The following is a 6633-nucleotide window of genomic DNA, read 5'->3' as shown; positions in this document are numbered from 1 at the left end:
TGAGAAGAGACTATATCAAATGGACACAAACCCCTTGGGATGACACCATTGGTTGAGAACCTGCTTCTCTGAAAAGTTGTGCACCAACCATGTCAGATGTGACAACTTTTGGACAGCTGTCTTTTCATCTTTTTCATGTACGCAGTCTTTCCAGGACCAGGTCCTTGCATTGTGTTCTTTATGAGTTCTTGAAAAGACTTACTAGCTCTCTCTCTCTCTCTCTCTCTTTTTGAATGAATAATGTTGTATATATCAATCACCAACAAGAGTTTTGACCACTGAAATACACAACCTTGTCCGCCTTTCCTATTGGTGGAGTACACTGCACTTTTCACCAACCAATCTGACAAGACAGCCTTACAGATGTACACCATTTGAATCTGGACGAGAGCACTCTGCTAGGGACGGGGTCCCTACATTTGTGAGGATCATCAAAATACATAGAATATAACACAAAGAACTTCAATTGAGGCGGAGACCGAGTTTGAAGTTTATGAATTATTATTAGGTTCTAAATTAATAATTTAGATATATTCAACGAATTCTTTAATATAAATATAGAGTTTGAACCAAAGCTGCTAGGTTCAGTCAAATCTAAGGGTTAGCTTCACCCTCTTGAGATACTCTATGGGTGCATTCGATTTTACGTACATTTTTTTTACTTGAACTTGATTATGAAAATCTGCATTCGATATATACTACACAAATTTAATTTGGTTCTGATTTCATTTTTTCGATTCGATTTTTTTAGGTAATCATAGTTTGTCATGTGTTAGTTCTCAATTAGAACCTTTAAGTAATCAGTAGTATGTGTTTTTTTAAGACACTTAATTGACATGCATGGTGTAATTGCTTCTAAATTGTGAAATCAAATCTGTTAATGGGTTTTAGAAAATCTTTTGTTTTTTCTAATATGATTTATGAAACAATTTATTTTAGTTTTTTTTTTTTTAATTTCGATTCTTTTTGGAACACCTAATTTTTATCTGGATTTCGAAGGTTGCGATTAATAAAATTTTTAGCTCTAGGTGAAGTTCATAATTATAATAAAATAATTCGATGGGTAAGCTTTTAGACAATTGAGACAAAAGTCGATATCCAATATTATAAAATAATTACTTTTCTCCGTTTCAATGTGTTTGTCAAACTTTTTTTTAGTCTGATTAAAAAATAATATTTTTTTAGCAATTCTTTGATTCCAACTTTACATATATATGACATGTATAGAACTATGAAATTAAAAGACATTTTGGTATATTTAACATATCTTTAATTTAAGGCCACAAGATTCAAAAATCTTTTTACTTTTTAAAACTTCATGTCAGGTTAATATAAGACAAACAAATTGAAACAGAAGTAGTTTCAAGTAAGAAAATCTTTTATTCCTTTAGTATCGATTTAAAATATTCCACGATCGCATGCATTAATCAAATAAGATTTTGCATAATTTGCACAAGTAGCACAATCTGAATTTATTAAACATGAACTACATGAAACATGGCCATAAGCTAAAGCATCATTAGGATAAGGAGATGTTACATAATAATCATAACCTTGACTAATTGGTGTCTCATTTTGTAATGTTTCAAAGAACATAAGTCAAACTTTTTGCAAATGAACCACTCACATCAAGCTTATTACCATTGCTCACAAAATGAAACTTTATTGATGCTTTGATAGCCCAACTTGATCAACGTGAATGTCTTCAAGTGACAACTTCTTCTCCTTGTTAACACACACTATAAAATCAACATTAATGAGAGGCATGCACGGCACTATAAAGTGAAGAAAGTTATGTAGGATTGAGATTTGTTTGTAAAATTACCTTTCCTATTATCAATTAAGACTTCATATATGCTTGCCACGTCTTTCATTCTCTGAGGAATCTCCTTTAGGTTTCGACAGTTTTTGATATGAAGATCATTAATGAGAGGCATGGCATTTGTGCCTAAATGCCATATTTTTAGGTTTGAAAGTTGATCAAAACAAAGGAACTCTAGTTGACTGCAGCTGTTATCACTGCACATTATTTCTTTTCCTTCGTAAGCTCCATACAATATGAGATTCCTTAGGTTTGACAACATTCCCAAAATAGGCATCGAATCTTCTCTGAGTTTTGAGTTCCTCAGAAACATCATGGTGATGGAATTTGGAAACAGAGGTAGTTTCTCTATTCTCCCTTTTAACCACAATTTCTGGAGCTTTTCACAACAATTAAGAAATTCAAGGGATGGGAATGATTCATATCCTTCACAAAACAATCTGATAGTGCTAAGGTTTTTCAAGCTGCTAATGTTGTTTAAGGAGTAAGTTTTGGTAATATCATGCATGGTTAATTCTCGAAGATTGACTAAATCAACAGGTTCAACATTTTTCCACTGATCACAACGAACGCCTTTAAGAACTTGAAGACTAGTGAGTTTGCTTAGACGTTTAAGAGGTTTTGAATACAGAGAATCTAAATGTCTTAGATTTATTAAGTCAGCTGTCTCAGGGGGTAGTTCGCAAGAGAATCTGCCCTCATTGACAACAACAAGTGTCTGTAGATTCTTAAGGTTGCCAATGGAAGAGGGAAGATTACAGATACCTCTCAATCTTAAGAACTTGAGGTGGTACGACTTCCTATGGCATCAGGTACTATAGACATACTGTTAAAACACATCTCCAAGTACAACACATATAGATGTTGGAACACACTACTAAAGTTTATAAGACTCATCTTACGAAAATCTGGATCGAAGAACATAATTGACCTCAATTTCAAGTTAGAAAGATCAAGTGAGAGGTACCTTTCTCCTTGACTATGAATGGCATGTCTGATACATAAAGAGGATACGGAGTGGCTTCTTGGATCATAAATTTCAAAGAAGTTTACCTCCAATGCCTTTTGTATGGCAAGATCACAGAGTAAATCATGAACCCTACATTCAGTAACTTTTTCCCAAACTGTCTCTACCACTTGTATCAAGATTTGTCTTATCAGCTCATTCAAGAAGCCTTCAGCAACATCCTCCATTCTTTCTTCTCCTCTTAGTATGAAACACTTGTCCATCCACAACCATATTATGTTTTCAGCATCGACCACTTTATCTTCTGGAAAAATACCAAAGTACAGAAAACACTGCTTGAGCGAAGTTGACAAATCACTGTAGCTTAATGATAGTATGTTGGAGACTTTAATATATTTATCTTCAATAATGTTCTTCCAAAGGTGATCTTTCACCTTTTGCCATTCGTCTAGCCCCTTTTTATGCGAAAGTAGTCCGCTCAGTACAACAATCGCAAGAGGTAAGCCTCTACACTTTTCCACCATATTCTTAGCTAGACTTTCCATTTTTGGAATCATTGCTCGAACATCAAGTAGCTTCCTACAAAAGAGATCCCAACTTTTTTCTTTGCTTAGGAAATGAAGTTTATGGACAAAACCTCTGTCGTCTACTCTTTCAGCGACATCCTCTTTGCGCGTGGTAATAATAACTCTGCTTCCATTCTTGCTATTCGGGAATGCTCTTTTCAAACTCTCCCATGCTTCTCTTTGCCATACATCATCAACCACCACAAGGTATTTGCGTTCTTTTAAAAGATCACGAAGGTAAATTTCTAGATCTCTTTCTGTCATCCTTTCCAACAAATCTAGAGTTTCTTTGGTGCATCCTTGGATGGATTTTATGATAGTCTTAAGAAGATCCATTGTGTTGTACTCTTGAGAAACACATATCCAAGCGCGTGTAGGGAAGCTAGAGACTATGCTAGAACTTCTATAGAGGTTTCTCGCAAGAGTAGTCTTACCTAATCCGCCCACACCATAAATGGAGAGGACGCTTCGACGAGGCTCTTCTTTGAGAAGTCAGCTAGCAATGTTTGTACAACATCCTGAAATCCAACAAAAATGTAATCCTGGTTATCCACATATAAGGTAGTTCTCCTCAACGTTGTAACCTTATTACTTGGCCCTTCTCCTACATTATTATTGATATTTGTAATACCATAAGTCTCTCGCTTACGAGAGATATCTATGATTCACTGCTTGAGTGATTGAGTTTCCTTACTGACGTTGTAGAATTTAGTCTCCTTCTTACAGATGCAAGCGCAAGCCTTGAGACGACTAATAAATCCATCATCATCACCTTTACCAGCCTCGAAGTTATAAGTCTCGAGTATAGCAACAAGATCATTGGCAATAGAGTTGATCTCAAACACCCATTATTGAACTCTTTGATCTCCACATTGCTTTAGTTCTGCATCTTTGAGGAAAGACTGTATGAAGAGTAGCTCATTTCTCAGCCACTCACCTTTCTCTCTCAGAGATGTAGCAGAGAAACTTGTTGTATGAGGAAATCACCCAATTTTTGAACTGCAAACGACACAAAGGCATCAGCCATCTTCAAATTTCTTGTTTTTTTTATATGTGGAATACACTCAGAAACTGTAGATATAAAAGTTAAGACCTCAAATAATGTGTTCAAAGGGTCCACTTATCACTTATGTGATTAAAGTTTAGAAAAAAGGCAAGAGGAAATGAAAGTTCACATTATCAAAAAGGAAAAAGATGTATTAAAGCTTTTTGAAATTTCCCACTAAAGCGAAAGGTACATTTTTTTTTGGAATATCACACTGCTCCTTGATTGTCGATATCTGATGTGGCGATTAAATATGATGATCCATGATTGTTGTGGTAATGGTGGTTATTAAATATCTAGTAATTCTGTTTTATCGTTTACCCTAACTTATTTATAATAGTTTTATCCCGCAACCTACTTTTTGTGTAGTTCCTCTTTTAAATTACTGATGTGTGATAGTATGTAAATGATGGTAAACAATACAATCTGGTTATCTAATATAGTTAAACAAAAAAAACCTGGAAAAATAATACTAGAACACGATAACTTTAAAAGGCTAAAATCCCCGATTGCTTGATTAAAAGAGAAATAAAAACAAGAAGGAATTTCTACAGGTTCCTGTTTTCCACTATAATGGCATGTGTTCTCTCCCCTCTTGTTTTTATTTGGTCTACTTCGTATGGGATACTTTTTCCTTTTTGTCTAATCCATTTTCAACCCGCTCATATTCAATTCAACCTGCCCATTTGAAGTCATCGTACAAGACGTTGTACGCTAGAAATGTTCACAAGAAAATTGACTTAGTCAGATACTTATGAAAGTTGCATTGTCTCCTCTGATGGATTCTTTTCCCTTGCTTTTTGACCTTCAAGCTTCGATGAGTTAACGATGGCCTTTGATATAGCCTTTGGTAGCTAAAATCCAGGTCATTCAATAGAGGCTGCATGATCAAGTACCAATGGTTCACGCAATATGATCTGAATGCCATCATATCCACAATGCTGAATCTGCTTCGCCTTTCAAATCGAGAGATATAACTATCCTAAGCCAGCAATCGCTACATCCATGTTCTTGACATCCCATCTCATTCCACGTGCTTTTACTTCCGGGTTTTGCCCCAATTCAGAAACTAGCTCCATGGAGATGGGAAGCTGAAGATTAAAAAGAAACCCAGAACAATTAGAATAATTCCCTTCTTCCTCTTAAGAGAGTAAGAATCAACTGCTATGTTTCGGAGAGAGGTATAGGTTGAGGGTATACTCCTTCCCTCAGGTATGGGGCCGGTTCCGCCTTCAGCTGGAGAGGGAAATTCAAATACATAGGATGTTGCCTCAAAGAACTCGAGTCCCAAAGCTTATATCAATCACAACTAACCTCATTTTCCATTTAAGCTCAAGATATAAAGCATAATAAGGTGAGCTGAAGGTGGAAAGATTAGTCCCAACTTGGTGATGGTTGCATGTTGGATCTATCAAGAATATACAAATATACTATTTTTAAGGATCCGACACAAATACGTCAACGTCATTATTGTTGCGTTTTATTTGCCCAGAGTTTCTTATTATAAATAAGTTTTCCTTTTAGGAAAATGTTTTAATATTTTGACTAGTCATTTTCTTGTAGGAAAGGTTTTAGGTTTCTATAAATATAGGCTTGTTCCTTCTAACTTAATCAGCATTCACAATGCAGTCCTAGGGTTTTGAGAGTTTCAATTATGGGGGAGAATTTGTGAACCTACTTGTATTCCGAGTGAATTGGTTGGGGTTATTTCTCTCTATATTTTGTACTCTCATATTTATAGTGAATTGCTTATCTCCTTTGTGAACGTAGGTCGATTGACCGAACCACGTTAAATCTATCTCTTTTGGTGAGTTTCTCGTTTGTCTTCTTACTCGTAGTCTTTCGAGGTTTGCTTTGCTAGCTTCCGCATTACACCTGCTTATTTTCGATCCTAACAAGTGGAATCAGAGCCATGGTTCAATGATGGAACCATGCTAGAGATGGGTGTTCATCTTGGCGGGTATAGTTCTAGCCGTAACCTTTTTGACAGTAATGAAGATTTTTGTTGGAGAAATTGTTTCAGAGAGGTTATCTGTGTCGAGACGTAGATTTGATGGAAAAGATTATGGGGAAGAGATGCAAGATCCTAAAGATTATGTGAAGAAGGTGGACAACTTTATTTAGTCAGAAATTCAGGCCAAGGGGGAGATTTGTTGGGTACTAATTGCCCCGAGTTTCTTACCATAAATAAGTTTTCTTTTTAGGAAATTTTTTTAATATTTTGACTAGTCCT

General features: G+C 35.5%; 1 pseudogene; it reads right to left on the bottom strand.

Moving 5' to 3' along the window:
* Nucleotides 1-1662: 1662 nt before the first annotated feature.
* LOC125834989 (disease resistance protein RPP13-like) lies at nucleotides 1663-4382 on the bottom strand (annotated as a pseudogene).
* Nucleotides 4383-6633: the final 2251 nt, after the last annotated feature.

Source organism: Solanum verrucosum, unplaced genomic scaffold (assembly GCF_900185275.1).
Source record: "Solanum verrucosum unplaced genomic scaffold, falcon-dt-bn FXZP01000058.1, whole genome shotgun sequence".
In the NCBI taxonomy this organism is placed as follows: domain Eukaryota; kingdom Viridiplantae; phylum Streptophyta; class Magnoliopsida; order Solanales; family Solanaceae; genus Solanum; species Solanum verrucosum.
The sequence above is the reverse complement of the archived record's forward strand: the minus strand, read 5'-3'. Positions and strand labels throughout refer to the sequence as shown.